Source organism: Myxocyprinus asiaticus, chromosome 12 (assembly GCF_019703515.2).
Source record: "Myxocyprinus asiaticus isolate MX2 ecotype Aquarium Trade chromosome 12, UBuf_Myxa_2, whole genome shotgun sequence".
Taxonomy (NCBI): domain Eukaryota; kingdom Metazoa; phylum Chordata; class Actinopteri; order Cypriniformes; family Catostomidae; genus Myxocyprinus; species Myxocyprinus asiaticus.
Genome location: NC_059355.1, coordinates 14,693,222 through 14,712,080, shown reverse-complemented (window position 1 = coordinate 14,712,080; position 18,859 = coordinate 14,693,222). Strand labels below are relative to the sequence as shown.

Here is an 18,859-nt window from a genome sequence, read left to right as displayed (position 1 = left end):
GATATATCATACCTAATGCAAAATTCCCTTGACATATCGTTTAAAACAGCCCTTTTGTTTTAGCAAATTTCAAATAAAGTCCTCTACAAATGAATAAATTATGGCAATCACATTGAAAAATTAGCACTCAGGCAGTCAGTTTATTATAAATGAGCTTATCTTCCACACAGAAGCAGTTTATGCAGCACTCTGAGGCATCTCCTCCATTGACTTGCAAGCAAACAGCACTCCTTGTCCATTCCAAGATAGCGGCACATTTGACATATACAACTCAGCAGAATGAGGCATCAACGTATATACAGGTGGTCTTATGGTCTTATTGGTCTTATGATGTATTCTAATATTTTGAGATAGTGAATTGGTGGGTTTTTGTTAAATGTGAGCCAAAATCATCACAATTAAAAGAACCAAAGACTTAAACTACTTCAGTCTGTGTGCATTGAATTTATTTAATACACGAGTTTCACAATTTGAGTTGAATTACTGAAATAAATGAACTTTTCCACGACATTCTAATTTATTGAGATGCACCTGTATATATATATATATATATATATATATATATATATATATATATATATATATATATATATATATATATATATATATGTGTTTAAACGGATGTTAAACTAATAGGATGGGAAGTGATTTTAGGGCCAAAAAAAAAAAAAAAAAAAAACTATAATGTGATTACCAATTAAGACAATATTCTCAAGAAAACAAGTTTTAAAAATCTTTTGATTAGAGAACGGAAAAATGCAGAAACAGTACATCCGACAAATTTTTAATTCATCAATACGTTCACTTTTTAATCTAATATGATTTAATAATTATGAATTGAACATTTTATCCAATATACTAAGACATACAGTAGGCCTATACTGTATGATGGGATATAAAAATGTGCTACAAAGTCGGAATGACCCACTGACTAGTTCTGTATGACGTGGTGAAATATGGTGATTTTAACCTTTATATGTTACAGTGCTTATATTTCATGGACAAATTTATACTAGACAGACAGAATGAGATAGAAAAAAAGACATGAGAAGGAAAGAGAAGAAGAAATAGACAAAACAGAGAGAAAAGAGAAAATAACATGCTCTATTCATTTAGCTGCGGTACCCTTTTGGGCTGTCGGCTGTATTGTCAAAAGTGTGAATAATTGAAGCTGTGAAAATGTCAAGCAGGCTGTCCTGAGAGCCCCGAGCTGTTTGTCTTTCTCAAATTAGCGCTGAATGAAAAATCACACTTTTGAAGAAGGTGGAGAGAGAGAGAGAGAGTCTTAGCTACACTTGGTAAATACTGTCTGTACACCATTGCGTTTATTTACAAAATGACACTTGCTTTTAACAAGTTTATTTTATGCTGTTTTGCTAAATCCATAAAAGTTCATTACTCTCAACTGTTCATATTTCTCTTCTCTTTGTGTAGTGAAGTGATTTTATACACTAGTCTAGCAGCTCAGTTGGTCATTGCTGTGTGTTTTGAAGTTGTTCCAACATAGTCTCATGACAAATTGTAAGATCGAAATTGCAAGATGTTGTACAACTTGCCTCATACGAAAGGTAACGACTTATTTCCATAGAGACCCACCAATCAACAAACAGAATTTCAAAGTCTAAACAATATGGGCATAAAATTTTAGCTAGCCTCGTGTCTAGCACTTTATTTTAAGAAAGGAAACATCTGTGAACAAATTTAGTTACTCATTCCATATTTATTTATGCAGTACAAATATTGATGTATGTTAAGAACCTTTAAAACACTTCCCTCTTCTCATTCCAATCCTGAAGTTTTCTTTCTTCCGTGGTTTTCAGGTGAGAAAAAGAGTTTGGGTAATGGGTTAGACTTTATGGTTAGGTTTGGGTTAGAGGTTAAACTTAGGAAAAATGTAAAAAATATTGTTTGTTGGTTCTTTATATTTCTCTATGAGAGTAAAAGTCATACATTTTTTGTACACCATCTCGTACTAATTATTACAGCTTATCATGAGACGGGTTTGGGTTCTTATCGCATTGATTGCATGCCATGGTTTGCGATTTATTCATAATACAGTTACTTTTCAATGGCCAATGCCAATATCATAAAGCAGCCAGAGAGACACAATAAAACTCACACAGGATGTGTTTTTTTGTTGGTCGATGTACGCATGCATCAGTCGTCTTTTGGCGTTGCATTGTTTCGCTATTTTTTCATGCTCTTGCTCAGTGAGAATGGCATTTTTGAAACAGGGTTTCAAGAAAATACTTTTGCAATAGCTACATGGTTTGAGGTCAGAAATTACTATGAAGCTTCATTTATGGATTAATAGTGGTTGACTTAAATGGTTTTTGTATATACAGTATATACAGTAAATACAGTATATACTCATATATACAGTATATATGAGTCTTTGAAGCCAGTATTACTAAAGTGTAAACCTTATTAATGAAAATGCGCACGTGTGATTTTAAATCGGATGGTCACGATGTCAACTCCATTTGCCATCTCCGTTTTTTGCAGGCATCTGGAGCTTGTCAAGAGACGACGCACTTCCGGTTTAAGCCCCACCCACATCCGGTTCTATCCAAATACAGATACAGATAATTTTGCAATAGGAACAGATACATATAATGATAATGGCTTCACTGCACACCCCTCTTTATTAGTCTATCAGGACTATTACGCCCCAAAACTGGGCACTGGAATCACATTTCCTGTCTGGATTGTACTATGATAACCCTGATCACCTTCTGTACATAATCACATATCTTTACATTTACATAACTGTACTTGGCAGACGCTTTTATCCAAAGCGACTGCACTTTCACCCTTGTGGCAACAGTTAAGTGTCCTAGAAAAGCTGAGGCTGTTTCAATGTCTCTCTCTCATTATACACACACAAACAGTGAGAGACTTACACAAACCTTTCCATGTCTAATTCAGGACATGATGAATATACTGTACATCACCTGCTCGCCTGCAAACACAACCCAGAGAGACAAGCAGCTCAGGATAGCACAGAACTCACACGCACACACACACACACACACACACACACACACACACACACACACACAAACTTCTATTGTTTTTATACTTAGCAAATGGTATTTTCTCAACCCTAACCCTCACACAAACGTTTCTGCATTTTTACATTTTTAATAAGACATTATTAGTATGTTTGTAAAGCAGTTTTCCTTGTGAAGACTGTTGGCTGCTCCCCACAATGTAGCTGATTTAAAGTTTACTGTCCTATCCGAATGTAGGCAAAAGCTCAAGTCCCTACAGTTTCACTTGGAAATTCCTCATTAGGGAAGTAAAATTGGTTGTAAATGGCATTTCGATAAATGGAAAATCGACATGTTGCTTCCAAATGTTCATATACCTTGAAATTAACCCCATACAGCAGAATTACTCACAAGCACTATCCCCCATCAGACATTTTTGCATCTATTCCAATTCGAACACATTTTCCACTAGTGCAGCCTCTGAGACATGGGTTCTGGTCCCGTGGAAACCAGGAAGTTTTTGTTCACATAAACAATACAGAGCGTGATTTTGGAGGTTGCATGTTCTCTTCAAAATAACCTTTTTACTCTGCTGATGGTTAGGTTTAGGGTTGTTTTTTTGTTTTTTGTTTTTTTGTTTAGGGGGTATGGTAAATAAAATATGCATTCCTGTTTACTGGATTACATTATTTACAACTAAAAATATTGCTCGCTTTTGGCACCACTCTGTGGACATTTCACCCAGAAACTGGAGCTCACAATGTGCCCATTCATTCAACAACACTTCCAAATTTAGCCACTAGGGGCAGTGGTTCGAATTTCGGTAACCGCAGACCCATTTCAGCTGAACAACATTCGAACTGCTGTCGCCGAATTCACAGTGTGATTAGTTTGTTTCATATTGAACTGAAAAATCTTTTTTTGCTGTCATCATTAGGTCTTCAGTATGTTTGAAAATGAAACTGACACAACGTTTTCAAAGTCTTTCCTTGTTTCTCTCTCTCTTTCATATACACTGGCAGCCAAAAGTTTGCAATAATGTACAGATTTTGCAGTTTCATAAGGAAATTAATTCAACAAAGTGATATTCAGCTGATCACAAAGTATAGTCAGGACATTACTGATGTAAAAAACAGCACCATTACTATTTGAAAAAATCATTTTTGATCAAATCTAGACAGGCCCCATTTCCAGCAGCCATCACTCCGACACCTTATCCTTGAGTAATCATGCTAAATTGCTAATTTGGTACTTGCCATTATATCAAACACAGCTGAAAGCTATTTCGTTCGTTAAATGAAGCTTAACATTGTCTTTGTGTTTGTTTTTGAGTTGCCACAGTATGCAATAGACTGGCATGTCTTAAGGTCAATATTAGGTCAAAAATGGCAAAAAAGAAACAGCTTTCTATAGAAACTCGTCAGTCAATCATTGTTTTGAGGAATGAAGGCTATACAATGCTTGAAACTGCCAAAGATCTCATACAAAGGTGTACACTACATTCTTCAAAGAAAAAGGACAGCTGGCTCTAACAAGGACAGAAAGAGATGTGGAAGGCCATATGTACAACTAAACAAGAGGACAAGTACATCAGAGTCTCTAGTTTGAGAAGTAGATGCCTCACATGTCCTCAGCTGACAGCTTCATTGAATTCTACCCGCTCAACACCAGTTTCATGTACAACAGTACAGAGAAGTCTCAGGGGTGCAGGCCTTATGGGAAGAATTGCAAAGAAAAAACCACATTTGAAACAGAAAAACAAAAAGATAAGGCTAGAGTGGGCAAAGAAACACAGACATTGGACAACAGATAATTGGAAAGGAATGTTATGGATTTTAACCCCATTGAGCTTTTGTGGGATCAGCTAGACTATAAGGTGCATGAGAAGTGCCCGACAAGGCACATCTATGGCAAGTGCTACAGGAAGCGTGTGGTGAAATGTCACCTGAGTATCTGGACAAACTGACAGCTAGAATGCCAAGGCTCTGCAAAGCTGTTATTGCTGCACATGGAGGATTTTTTGATGAGAACTCTTTGAAGTAGTTAAAGTTCTGATTTTTATTTTATTTTTCAAATTGTAATAGTAATTATTCATGTTATTAATGTCCTGATTATACATTGTGTTCAGTTGAATGGCACTTTGGTGATTAAAAGTACCAATTTCTTTCCATAAGAGCAAAATCTGTACATTATTCCAAACTTTTGGCCGCCAGTATATATACATAATTCACTCAAGCACAGACTGATTCTACCGATCAAGCTGTAAAAGACTGCCACATGCGAAGTGTTTAAAAAAGATGTTCTATTTTCAACCCTGACCAACTCCAACTGTGTCATTCTGAGAACTTCATTAGTAATGTAGATTAAATGGAACAGAAATATGTGCAAGGTGCCTTTTATCCAAACTGACCATTTAGACACTAGACGAGGAATATCAGGTGTCACGGCAGCATCTTCTTCCTAAGCTGTTGCTTTTCAATGACTAAGGGGCTTTTATTTATTTATTAATTTTATTTTATTTTTTTCTTCCCTTTTCTCCCCAATTTGGAATGCCCACTTCCCAATGCGCTCTAAGTCCTCATGTTGGCGTAGTGACTCGCCTCAATCCGGGTGGTGGAGGACGAATCTCAGTTGCCTCCGTGTCTGAGACCGTCAATCCACACATCTTATCACGTGGCTTGTTGAGCACGTTACCACGGAGACATAGCGCATTTGGAGGCTTCACGCTATTCTCTGCGGCATCCACGCACAACTCACCACGCGCCCCACCGAGAGCGATAACCACATTATAGCGACCACAAAGAGGTTACCCCATGTGACTCTACCCTCCCTAGCAACCGGGCCAATTTGGTTGCTTAAGAGACCTGGCTGGAATCACTCAGCACACCCAGGATTCGAACTCGCGACTCCAGGTGTGGTAGTCAGCGTCATTTCTCACTGAGCTACCCAGGCCGACTAAGAGGCTTTTAATATGAAACCTGGTTACCTGTTATCTCCAACTGAGTGCAACAGTTACCATAATTTTTTCGGTTGTCCAGAAGTATTTCATATTCCTTTTTTCCATAGGAATTTCATAAAATCCTTCGTAAATGCATTCTAGGCCACAATCCAAACCAACCAGCTCCGAGGTGAATCACAACATTACAAACTTTGATTTGAAGTAAAAAGCCAAAAGTACAAGATGGTGTACTTGAAGTCTTTAATGAGTGAATGAACTACAGTACAATCCCATGAAGCATTGCCAGTGACATAAATCTAATTAAAAATGATGGACAAATATAAAACTATTGATTTAAAGAGTTTGATTATATGCACAGAAACATTATTACATTTTATTGCAAAATATTCAGATATATAAATATAGAAGTAGTTTGGCCTGAAAGTGGGCGGTCATTGCAGAGCTCTTTTGGCGCGCTTTGTTCACTGTGACTCTCTGGTGGATGTTTTCTCTTCAGGATCATGGGTAGTGTGGTCTTTCACTAGGAATTCCATGTGAATTCTGTGGCTATCCAGGTAAGTTTGAGTTTATTTTGAGCAATCTCTGTTTTTTTGGTCTCAAGAAGGCGGGTCGGTTTTACCGCTGTTCATTGCCATGGTAACTTATGCTACAAGGCTGACCTGCTCCAAAGCAGGTGTTATTCTAGGTAACAGATCATACACAGACACTGAACATATCAGCTGTGAGTAAAGTGACATCTCTGATGCAATGGAGTCACTCTTGAACATCTTACTTTGAACTGTCATTGTATGGAAAAGAGCTGTGTTGTTATCTGCAATATGTCCTAGAAGTGTCATGGAAAATTACAGTTGTGTCTGTGTAACTGCTAAAAGCAAACATTTGCTTTGATAATAGTTTCAAAGTGAAAATCGTGTGGTTAAAGTCTTCATCTTGTACAGATTGTCCTGAATGAGAACAGCTACAGGTGATGAAGGTGTCACAAATCCTTAGGCTACAAATGAATCTTTTAAAAGCTCACTTCCCTGAAGTGAGAAAGACAGCATATAAAGCTGAGGAGAAAAAAACATGTGACAAGAAAAGACAGAGTGAGAGCGAAAGAGAGAAGGAGATGTATTTTTAGCAGCTTGACCATGACCTGTTTATGCCTCGCACCTGAAGTACGGAGGAGTTAAAAACACATTTGTCCATCTGAGGAACATCTGAACTTGTTTTTTCACCTGTAAGAACACTTCATGCTATACTTGAAATAATAGAAGTGTAAGAAATGAACATAAAGGTGCCGTTCCAAAATGAAAAGTCTTTTTAAAAACCTAGTGAGCGTCCACCAGAGGCAGCATTTTAAGACATCATAGGCGCACTCCCGACGCAAAGGCTGTTCCAAAAGGTAGGTATCTTAATGATGCTGCCTCCTAAGATATCTCATTTTGGCCAAATTATAAGGAAGCAGCATATATATTCTTCCCCGGATAGGCATTCCCAGAATGCACCATGATGAGCTCAGCGGAAAAATGGTGGACAAAGCGAGAGAAATGTAAATTATAAATATACTTATAATACGTTCAATACTAAAAAGTATTGATAAATGACAGTTTAATATGATACAAAACTGACTATTTTACCCAAAATGTGTGTGTGCTCTGCGTATTCATGCTCAGTAGAGGATCGCGTTGTTTCTCTCACGTCACCTGTATTGAAATCAGTTGTGAGTCAAGTCTTGTGTGCTGCATGTGAGTAGCGCTATTTGAATGATGCGCGAAGCTGCCACCTATGTAGCACATTCCAAATCGGACTCTTATGTGGCATCATGTCAGGTAAGAAGCTGCCTAGAAGACATCTGCCTTTGCAGGCAGGAGACAGCGAGGCAGCTCACAGAATTTTGGAACAGAACCTAAAGCCCAAAGTTTACTTTGATTTTGACGTGAACGCTCAGCATCTGCATACAGTCAAATGCGTGCCTGTCAAAGTATACTCCATCTGATTGTGCACATACACTGGTGGTTGGCGCATGCATGCTACGACTGTACGAGACACCGGACTACTTCTCTTCAGGAGTTTACACCCATAAAGATGTCTTTATATTCCGTCAGACTCGAGTTATACAAATGCAATCTCCAGACTTCCTCACACACGTGTTCTTGACGTGCACATCCACTGTTCTTGATTTTACCTTCATCTCCTGTTATATACCGGCGATTACACCTTCTTCTAGCGCATCTTTGTGACAACAATGGCTCAAATGTGAGTGTTGCCACCTTTTAGACCCACTAATTTGTGTAAATAATTCCAGGCACATGTCCATCCTGTGCATTCAAAGACATGCGGTTAGAAACATCGGCTGCGCGAGCTCAGTGCTCGAGCACTCTGCTGATGACGAGATTGGTCCAGATTACGCTCCAATAACATATCAAAGTAGGTATAAAATCTGACATCAAATGTATCATAAATTGTGCTTTTTTTAGCTCAAATCATACAAAAAACAAAACAAAAAACAGGCTCATCCAGCTAATGCACATGCGTGTTCTCGAGTAAACAAACATGCGATCGGCTCTTTTAACTGTAAAGTGGTACTACAACTGCCATATTTAGCATTACGATTTATCACATTAATTTACAAGCGCTTTGTCCTCTACCCTTATAATGTCTCTGGTTTGCCGTTAGCATGTCAGACAAGTTCAAATTTGCATCACTGTCCCCAGTGGCAGAAGCTGAAAGTGCTGAAGTGAAATGTCCACAGGGTGGCACCAAAAGTGAGTTATATTTTTGGTTGAAAATGATGCAGCAGGAATGCATATTCTATGTACTTTGCTCCCAAACCCCAACCATAAACCTAACCATCAGTGGAGTAAAAATGTACTTTTTGAGCGAAATTGTAACCTAGAATCACACTCACCATTGTTTATGCTAACCCATTTATTTTGATCGTGTGAGCTAATCCCGGCAATAAATATTACTATTGGGTAAAATTGTAAAATAATTATTTTTATTGATATTTTTTAGTATTTAATTAATTATATTTAGAATGAGCATTTCTCTTATTTTCACTTAGCTTGTCGCTATGCATTCTGAGATTACCTTTTCTGTGAAGGATAAATGCGATGCTGCTTTAGAATTTGGATAAAAGAAGGTATCTTAGTAGTGGTCATCCGATATGGGTTTTTTAATGGTCGATGCTGATATCCAGAGAGCAGGGTGGCCGATATACAGTAATGCCAGTAGTAAATAACATATACATAAAATTGCTATAAAAAAAATAATAAAACTGTTATTTAGCATTTTATTTACTCAAAATTTCTCACAAAATTTTAACTTTAATTAAAAATAAAATTGTGTTATGGTTGATAGCAGTTTCTTCAGATTTTTATTTAGTTGTTATTAAAATAAATTGTTATTATTCTGTATTAGGGAGAAGGAAATAACAATGCACACAGTAGTCTAACAACCACAGATGGCATGTGCACATGCATTAGAAATCGCATTTTCTCACAAAAGACCAAATCAGACCAACTGTACATACAGTTGGTAAATTGAGTTCAGTGAATATTACATTTAATTACAACGTACTTGAAGCGCTTTAACTTTTACGTTTCTCTCACGAGCTTGTGCGGATCCAGCTAGCAGAAAACAGTTTACACGTTCCGGATCGTCTGCTTGGATTGTGATGGACTGACCGTCATGTAACATTCGTAAATCAGAGCAGGCCCGTTTCCAGATCAAAATCACTGAGGGTGCTTCTGAAAATAGCGGGGGTGCACTGTATAAAGTGGAGATGTATCATAATTACACATTAATTAATAGATTAAATCATGTTTAAATGCTACTTAAACAACGAAAAGATTTTTTTTTTTTTTTTTTAATGTTCAAAATATTTATTGCTTCAGGGTTTTTTTTCCCCCATGATCTGTCACTGAAAATGACATCAAAATGCTGCGCCTGCAGATTAGGACATACTGATTTGCAAAATCATACACGTTTATAAGTTTTGATGCAGCATTTTGTGCATTCACAAAATGCAAGGATTTTTGTGTGTTTGCTGGGATTCAAGAAAATCTGCTTGCCAATTTACAGTATTAGTCTTACATATTCAATTGAGCAGGGGTGTGCAATTATTTTGGTAGGCTACTGGGCCACATCAGCCATTAAGTAGAACATGGAACAGAAAAGATAAAAAGTTCTGCATAGTTGTATCTTTTAAGTCCAGACATGCACTCAATGAATGATGCACAATTTTCTGAAGTGTATACTGATGGGACCATTCTGCGATTGCTTGAGATTTTGCTGCTATAATTTCTATCATGTGGTAATTGATTATTTTACCATATTTCAGTGATAATTTAGTATTCAGTTTAACACTATATCAGGAGTCTGGTTTAAAAATAAAATAAAATATTCGGGAAAGAGATTCTAAAAGCTTATTTTAATGTTGGCCGCAAAGTGGACCCGTTTACTTGTTTTATTCTGAAAACATTATGAACCTGTTTACACGCTCATGGGTCATGATGTGAGTCTCCTCAATGGTTTGTTTGGCATCCCATTCAGCACACAACTGAATAATACAGGCTGCATGACACTGATAAATGATTACTACCAGAGTAACATTTGCATACAAGTGTGGGGGACTTTAGCATTTCACAAATAACACAAAGAACAAAAATGTTCCTCTCTCGCTTGGTTTTGCTCGCATATAGCACCCTCAAGCACCCCCGCAGAACCGGGCCTGAATCAAAGGAACTGAGTTTTGATCCAGGTTGACAGAGCACGTGCTTCAGTTCAGAGGAAGGTATTATACAAACACTCAACAGGAAGAAAACGCAGAATATTCGTGAGGTTCATGAATTTTGTTTAAACGAGGTATCTGCATATTTGCAGATGGTATATGACATTAGTTTTATTGATATTTGCCTTTTGATTATTAGACAAGACAGTTAAAAGTTACAGGGAACTGTTGAGGAGAGAGAGGGAGAATGAAACACCCAAGCACTTTCAACAACATGAGCTCACACACGTCTGTCGTGGCTCTGATCTGCGGACCGTTTAAATGAGACTGTCAAATGGGAAAATTTATCGGCCAATCTGTTTATTTAAAAAATCTGAATATCACCTGATTATTGTCCTCTTCTAAATAACAGTCGACCACTACTTAGAAGGCAGCATAATGCTGTCTTACTTTTTGGAATGGACTTGAGATGCCTACGTACAGTATTGCTGTCTGTGTACGCAGCCAGAAACTGTTTAGCCCAAGACGGAGCACTTGTAGTTAAATTAATAGGAAAAATTAAGAGGAAAAACACCCAATATGGCGGGTGTAGAAAAGAAAGTCCCGCCTGACAGGTAAAAGAGCCAATCACTTTTTAGATTCAGACATCGCCTGTCAGTTAACTCAGGAATGCGGATGCGTATTAGCTGGACAAGCCTGAAAAAAATAGTGTTTTAGAGTGATCTGAGCTAAAGAAGCACAATTTATGCTGATTTGAAATACCGTGTGTACTTTGATCATAATCTCAACCAACCATTTTGAAGATTTCGGTTTTTCTCCATTCAAGTTAATAGGAGCTGTACTTTCATACCACTTGTATAAATAGCTGCACGGGAGCATTACAGAGATGGCCGCCGAGTGGACTGACTTGACTTAAAAAGGCACCTTGATGAAGCTCACAAGGTTGGTAGTGGAATCGACTGAGTTACTTGAATCGCTCTGGTTAAATGCTAAATAAAAAAAAAACTAGAAAAATAATATCTTTGTCATTCTTTCCTTCTATTGTATATGTAAATTTTCTCTTTTTTCTCTTTGGTCCAATAGAAAGACACCAAGACTTTTTGTTTAGGGCTATTCTCAGTTTACAGACTCCAGAGATTTTTTTACCTTAATTTTTATGTCATAGTTGTCTATCTTTCTAATCCTTTTCATTCCTGCAAATGCTGCTCTGGTTCTCTTTTATGATAAACTTTAATATTTTGTGAAACAGCTGTAAGCCATCTGTGAGCCATCAGTGGCAAAACACTAGCAAGAGACTGTCAGTTGATTGGGTAATTGAGGTTTTCATATTTGTTTTGTTTCTTATTCTCATTTAATTATGCAGCAGCTACACTTTCAACCAGACGCACAATGTCTAATCAAGGGCCATACATGGTGGTTCCCAATTATAATGCAAATTAAGAGATGTAAATCAAATCAAAGATGTGTTGTCCCAGAATATGTTGAAACTGGATTTGAAATGAGTAATTTCTTCCCAAAGAGGTTTTTGCTTTCTGTGCACATATCACCATGCCCAGCTTTCTTTTCATATTCAAATTTTATTAGTTTTTGTGTAAGAACCTGCACCATTTTAATGTTAATCTCAGGACAGGGTTTTTTTTGTGTGTGTTTTCATGTTTGTCTGTACATGTGCTCCAGAGAGTGTGTGTAATTTATCATTAGACCTTCACATCACAGATGGCCTCCCCACTGCTGGATGAAACCCTCACCAGCGTTCATGGCTTTAATAAATCAATTGTAAATCTTCACCGCATTCTGGCCTCTACCTGAATTTGGCTGCCAGTATAAATAGTCAGCTTTGCTTTATTGCTTTTTGTAGCTCACTCGTCATTCTTTGTGCCTGAGAAAAGAACAGAACAGAAATTTAGAATCAAAGGGAAAGTAAGGGGCCATTCACACAGGCTTAATTTCAATAAATGTTCTTTTTGTTATAAGATTCCTCATGATAAGATCTTTAAAATGGATGTGAACTGCCAGTGTCCACTGAATTCAGTGTGCTTGGGTTTGTTTTCTTCAGGTTGGGTCTCTCTTGAACCCTCTACGCCTCCATGTCCACAGTCACAAAGACCGTTTCACTAGTTACTGACTTAAGCGCATGCTGTACTTTAAATCATCTTGTTTCCAGCTGTCTGTGTGTGTGTGAGTCCAGGACACAGTGTCTAATTCTAAAGAGGCTCGCCGGTCCTTTGAGAGCGTATTAAAAGCAGTTCATTAAAGTTTGATGACTTCCATTTACTTATCTCGCTGTGCAACTCGACAAATCAGGCCAATTACGCGGATATTGGGGACAGCTTTGATTTTTTTTGTTACATCAGGGTTATTCCTGATTCTCAAGGACTAGTCCAAAGATATAAAGATTGAAACTCCTTACACTATGAATTACAATACGATTATGGTGGTATATTAAACAGAGTTACTCCCTGACAAGTTGATTTTGAAGATGGCTGCTTTAGTTTGACTTAATATTTTAAAAGCAGAAGTAGCCTTTTTGTCTTGACTTGCGAACGTAAAGGAATTTTGGCTAGAGTTACAACAGTGCTAAAATCTTATTTGAATAATTTTCTAACATGTTTACACACCTTGGCTATGGTCGTTCTATATACAGTTGGAGAAGAGCCTGACCTGGACTGCACTGTTGTCTTTCCAATAAGTAGCAGAAGATGAAACGCTGTTCAAGCTTTCTGATCAAACGGAGCTGCACAGCTGGAGTCACACTTTAAAGACTTCAGTACAAAATCAGTCTGTTCAAAGGCAGGCAGGTGATTTACATGTTTTTCATATATGCCCATTTCTGAGTTACCTTATTGTTACGTTGGAGAGCATAATAGCCTTGTTCCTTCCACTCAAGTCATTTGAAATTTATTTCAGAAGAATTAGAGTCTGCCTGCCATTGTTTTGTCTCAAAATATGCTCATCTAATTCACAAGACAAATGAAAGTTGGACTGGCTCTGGTTATTAAAACATACACTTCTGAACAATTAACAATTGATACACTGTTCATGTTACATTTAACATTAGTGTTAACTTTTTTGTTTACATTAGTAAGTTCTAAGCAATATTTAATCACACTCACTGAAATGAAGTTATTTGGAGTTTGAAGGGTCTTGTTGATGTAGTTAACACAGAGTTGTCAACTGTAAATAAAAGTGCAGGTTGTGGTACTGGGTGGTGCAAAAAGTCACATGACCAGATCTGTTTACTTCCACTTTGCCCCTCATAGATTATTTTTGTGTTAAAGCACCATAAAACCTTATGTAAATATACAGTTAAAGTATTATACAGATACAAATGCCATATTTGGTAAATACAATGTTTCAGACTGATCTCACAGTGAAATCGGAAACAGTAGGATGACGTTTCTTTAACTAAAATCGGTCTGTGCTTACCGAAATTCGAAACACTGCCCCCAGTGGCCAAAGTGGTAAGTGTTGTTGGACGTATGGGCACGTGTGAGCTTCATTATCTAGGTGTAATCTCCATAGAGGGGTACCAAAAGCAAGATGTGAAGTGTGTTTTCAGCTGTACAGGCTGTAATACAGTGAAGAGGAATCCATATTCATAAACTGTACCCCCAACCCAAACCCCAACCTAAACCTAACCATCAGTGGAAAAAAAATTAATGTTAAAGGGAAAAATATACAACCCTCTGATTCGCACTTGTCACTGATTATGCGAACGTGATTACTTCCTGGTTTCAAAGCGGTATCCGAACCCGGGTCTCCCATGCTGCTGATGTCTGATAGGAGATGGAGCTTGTCAGTGAGTCTGCATAATGTGGCCAATCCTAGGGTACTGGATGGATCGGAAACAACATGCCGACATCCCATGTGATCATGCTGAATGTTTAAAGGGTCAATTATTGATTTATTAATAAGATTGCTCTGGCTCATGTAAATCATGCTCGCAGGACACATAAACAGTAGTCATATTTGAATCCTATTTAGATTTCAAATGAAACAAGGTGAAATAAAAATAAATGCATTTATTCTTGGTTTCAACACAGACTCATGACAACTCGTAATAATTCTGAGGAAGTGATGCACTGAGGCTTCTTAATATATTATCTTGTTCTTCAGTTTAACTTTAGTTTTAGTTTTATAAATAGATCCTGAATTCTCTCTATTGATAATGAATTATCTGTCTGTGTTTGGTGTTTTGTTGTGTTTGATGTGCTCTCTTTCTCTCTTTTGTGTTGTTGTTGAATACAATCAATACAAGTTAAGCTCAGTCAACAGCATTCGTGACATAATGTTAAAAATAGTTTCGATTTGTCCTTCCTTTTCTTTAAAAAAAGCAAAAATCGAGGTTACAGTGAGGCACTTTCAACGGAAGTGAATGGGGCCAATTTTGGAAGAAATGGCAGAAATGCCATTTGGCAGAAATGTGAGGCTTATAATTTTATAAAAAGTACTTACATTAATTCTTCTGTTCAAACTCTTGTATTATTTAGTTGTAAAATTTAATTATTTTTTTTTTTTTTTTAAATTTCAAGGTTTTAAAGCATTACGTCATCATGGCAAAGAAGAAAATTGGATTTAACTTTTCACTGAAAAGGTTAGTAAGCGATTTTATCTTATTAATATTGTGTTAACACACATTTTGTTTATGTTGTGGCTATACTTTTGAAACAGTGAGTATTTGAACGTTTACAGATTAGTCTCACTCCCTTCCATTGCAAGTGCCTCACTGTAACCCAGATCTTTGCTCTTTTTTTAAAGGACGGACGAGTCCAAATAAATGTAGTCTTAATTAACATCATGTCACAAATGCTGTCAATTGAGCTTAACTTATATTGAACCTGGAATGTTCCTTCAAAGATAGTCTTTAAGTATTCATGTTTATGTAGTACATTCAGTTATTATAGTGAGTGTGTGTTTGTGACCTACTTTCATGGACTTATTAAAGAAGTTTCATGTCTCTGTCTGTCCCTCAAGGTTATGGGAAAAGCCCACTGGGAGAGATGTGACGCTGGTTCAGAAGTTCAGGTGTATCATCAATTGAGTTTAACATCATTGTAGAGCAGATGTGAGCCGTGCTGTACGTGATCAATCATGCGTGAACCTTCCTCCTCAGAAAACGCCTTCGATTTTTTTAACAATACTCTGTTGCATTGAAAACAATCATTATTTTTGCAATTCTGTTTGGTGACGTTATGGCAAGAAAATCACATACTTCTTTAATCTGCATCACACACTACAAGCAAATTCAGTAGGTTGCAAATACAGTACCTGTCCTCTTTATGTTGTTGCGTGTAGAGGTAGAGTTTAGACTTTTACTATCTTTTGTTATATAGCAAAAGCAGACATCAATTCATGTTATAAAAAACCGACCTATTCTCCATCCCAGAAGACCTTTCCATGAAATGTTCATGAACATTAATGCATTTTCATTGGCCTTCTATGAAATGCACTGAAAGCTCGCATCTCACTGGCGCTCTTGTGGTGCTCTTGGGTCAGTGTGTTCATGTGCTTTTGTAATGGTTATCTGTCCATGAGAACACTTGTGGAGTCTTTGCTGAGAGGGATTGGTCAAATGTCACGTGTCATGCTTGTCAGATCAGGGTCAACAGCTGCTCGTTTTCCTCTTTAATTCTATACAGGCATTTGTCTGAAAGCTTTGCTATACATGTCAACATTACAAATTCCATGAAAAGATAAGTTGCAGTGTTCATACACTGACAATAATATTAGAGAGTAGTTACTTGAATGTTTGATTTTTTAATATCTTGTAAACGACTGATTTGCGTTTGCTCACAGTTGATGATTCTACGCTAACTGCTACAACCCACCTAAGAAAACAGATGACATACTAGAAAGCATTTTACCATTTTCACAAATTGCAGAGATTTATATGTGTTTTTTAAGTCATTAATCATAACCATTTTGAAACATAAAATATCTACTTAGATTAACCAATAGATCACTCTTGTAGTTGTGATTATGAGTGCAACTGGATTTACTCTGAGTTAGTGGTGTGTCAATTTAAGAATGGCGGAAACAAATTGCTATTGGTAATAATTCCGTTTTACTTGGATTTTGACCCTTCAGTTTAGTTTGTGTACATTTTTGTACTGTTAATGAGAATAACAATAAAGCTTGCCAGAAAATAAGACCTGTTTTGCTGGTTTATGCAGCGACAGGCTTGAGAAACAAAACCGTGAACAAGAATGATAAAAATGGGTAGATATAAATAAAGCATTAATTATACACACCTAATGTTCGACTTTGTTCTTAATTTACTTGCAGTGTTGCTAAAAAAAACAATGTCTTTGCCAGAAAGTAAAAAAGACATAAAAACAAATTAGAAATTGCAAAAAGAAACAAAGAAACAAGTATGAATTCATGTATGAAAAATGGCTCCTTTTTAAAATTACTTGAACGCATATCACATCGTATTAACAATTTCCAACCTTGTCAGTGCAAAATTCCCAGGAGGACTTGAATGCACCATTTATAACTAGAAATATTCAAGAGTTAACAATACCTTAATTGTTTTTTCTGTTCTTATATGACAACCCCGCCCCATAAATATATATATATACACACACACACATTTTTGTAATCATATTTTAATTTTATTCTTATTTGTGAAATTTGGAACATGCTACATTTACTGTACAATAACAAATTGATGGTTAATAACACTAAAAGATCACTTTAACACATTTCATGCATATGTACACAAACACCCAGCATGAGTAAATCATGGACTGTAAATTAATGTGAGTGGGTATAGCATCGATTCATTCACTGAGTGAATCAGAGTGAACTGGTGTTCAGAAAGCAACAGAGAGTCAGTGTGTCTGGACACCGAACGGAGGTTTGATCTGTGTGTTTGCCTGCAGCGCTACACGCTTATGTGTGATACTCTTAATGACCATCCATTAGCATTTGGTGTGATATTTATTAATCAGTTTGTGTGTGTGTGTCAACGGGGCTGATCATGGAAGTGGGTATTGGACTCAAGATGGCGCCGAGTATGGCTGCTGCGTTGCGAGCTCCGACACAACATAGCAATGTTTTGTTTGTTTTGTTCACAATTCTTATGTTTTTTGTCTTGGATGTTGTCTGCCTTATTGTCTACGACAGACAAACACTTTTGGACATTGGTTCAGCGATCTCACACCGAAAACCGGACTTCACATTCCTCAATGCCGACCCGCTGTTTACAAACACGCAAGCGGAGCCCTTTGTCTGGGCAGCACGGCCACGGAAACACAGGAGGAAAAGGGGAAACAGAGCCGACGTTCTCATCAGAGTAAGACGCCGCGCAAATCGACCCCCGCTACCCACTATTCTACTGGCAAATGTTCAGTCTCTGGATAACAAGCTCTGCGAGCTGAAAGCGCGGATCTCTTTCCAACGAGAGACGAGGGACTGCTGCATTATCTGCCTAACAGAAACCTGGATGTCTGCGGAGATTCCAGACTCAGCCATTGAACCCACGGGGTTCTCCGTGCGCCGAGCGGACAGAGCGAAAGACCTCTCAGGTAAAACTAGAGGAGGTGGTGTATGTTTTATGATCAACAAATCCTGGTGTGATCAGAGGAACGTACATTCCATCAAGTCTTTCTGTTCTCCTGATCTGGAATTTCTTATGCTTCTGTGTCGACCATTCTGGCTACCGAGGGAATTCACAGCGGTCATTATCACTGCTGTGTACATTCCCCTACAAGCCGACACAGACCGGGCACTCAAGGAACTGTATGGGATTATAAGTGAGCAGGAAACCGCGCACCCTGAGGCCGCGTTCATTGTGACCGGGGACTTTAATAAAGCCAGTTTAAAATCAGTCGCACCAAAATATCACCAGCACATTAGTTTCAACACATGAGGGGACTGGGTTTTGGATCATTGCTACTCTCCGTTCCAGGATGGCTACAAATCCCTCCCCCGCCCACCATTTGGCAAATCGGACCACTCTTCCATTCTGCTTCTGCCCGCTTGCAGGCAGAAATTGAAACAGGAAGCACCCACCCTCAGAACGATCCAGTGCTGGTCGGACCAATCAGACTCTATGCTACAAGACTGTTTTGATCACACGGACTGGGAGATGTTCCGGTCCGCCTCTGATGATGACATCGAGCTTTACGCTGATAGCGTAATGTGTTTCATCAGAACGTGCGTAGAGGAAGTGATTCCGACCAGAACTGT

General features: G+C 37.8%; 1 protein-coding gene across 4 annotated transcripts in view; it reads left to right on the top strand.

The window, feature by feature from the left end:
* Nucleotides 1-18,859, top strand: part of LOC127449054 (disks large-associated protein 4-like) — a 237,406-nt gene that overhangs the window by 7,874 nt on the left and 210,673 nt on the right. The window contains exons 2-3 of one of the 4 annotated variants that reach the window (XM_051712158.1): nucleotides 15,199-15,260; nucleotides 15,641-15,691. The exons of the other annotated variants lie outside the window; for them this stretch is intronic. The gene's annotated coding sequence lies outside the window, so the exon portion shown is untranslated. The remainder of the gene's footprint in view (nucleotides 1-15,198; nucleotides 15,261-15,640; nucleotides 15,692-18,859) is intronic. 4 annotated transcript variants of the gene reach the window in all.